Raw genomic sequence first — 1,225 nt, 5'->3', positions numbered from 1 at the left:
AAATATATATATATATATATAATATAAGAAAAAAAAAATATATATATTTTTTTATGATTCATCTATGGTAACCATACGTGTGAGCAACTAAGAGTTAAATTTTTTGCGACCCGTTATATGTTTTACGTTTCACTGGCTATCGACATTGACATTTTTTTTTCGAATCGCTTCCGTTTGAAATCGACAATAAAAAATTGACAACGCGAATGAGTGAATGTTCTAGATTTGAAAAAATCGACAATATCAGTCACGAAGTTTTTGCACACTAGAAATAAAAACTTTTATAATCCTGCTTAAATAGAACTTGTAGCTGCAATAATTTATAACATGCAAAAAGAAAAAGAGAACTTTTAGGGCGGAAAAGCTTGGACACAGGTCTGGATTTCGATCAGAACTCTTGGGGATTACTACAATTAATTATTGAGAAGACAGGAACATCGTAACAAAATAGGAAAGTCGCGTCCAGAAGTCGTCTCGCGAGCGCGATGATTGCACAAAATTGAAGACATAATTGAGAAGGCCGACAATAATGTCGTGTAAGGAAGGCGCAAAAAGGAGGGTGATGGAGAAAAAGGTCGCGACTGGATTAACTCTCCGATTCTTACCCTCATAAATTATACCTAATATAATTAAAAGAAGCTAATTAAATAATTAGATTGCTGTTGCGCGGAATAGAATGTATGGGATGGCCACAACCTAATCTTAAAGTCTGTTAATCTGTTTTTTTTCCACATTCTAGGGTTGAATTTTTTGCAATGTTCATTATTGTCTTTTCTTCTCTAAAGTGAAAAGAAAAAAAACGAATATATGAAACCGATATATGAAATTCAGATATAGATATGAAAAAAAAAACAGGCTTTTAATCATGATGTAAGAATATTAGGTATAACTTTGATCTCGCGTTATTTGAGATCTCCACAAATGTTTGCACTTAAAAGGTAAATATATATAGGCGTTGAAGAAAAAAAACAAAGAGAATAAAAAGTGCAAACAACATGAACAGATCTGCTGTGCGGAATATAATTTGAAGCCGATTTCTGACTGATGATAAATTTCTAATAGCGGCTTTACATTGGTCACAAATTTTAGTCGTTACTTCGAACGACTAAACATCCACGAGGATTATGTTACTCCTAGTATTCCTACATCATGGACTCAATTCAAAACCTAATCTCGTCGAGTCATAACATGCGACGAGGGGTAACGAGTAACACGAGCAAATTTT

Source organism: Atta colombica, unplaced genomic scaffold (genome assembly GCF_001594045.1).
Source record: "Atta colombica isolate Treedump-2 unplaced genomic scaffold, Acol1.0 scaffold105, whole genome shotgun sequence".
In the NCBI taxonomy this organism is placed as follows: domain Eukaryota; kingdom Metazoa; phylum Arthropoda; class Insecta; order Hymenoptera; family Formicidae; genus Atta; species Atta colombica.
This window is presented reverse-complemented; position numbering follows the sequence as displayed.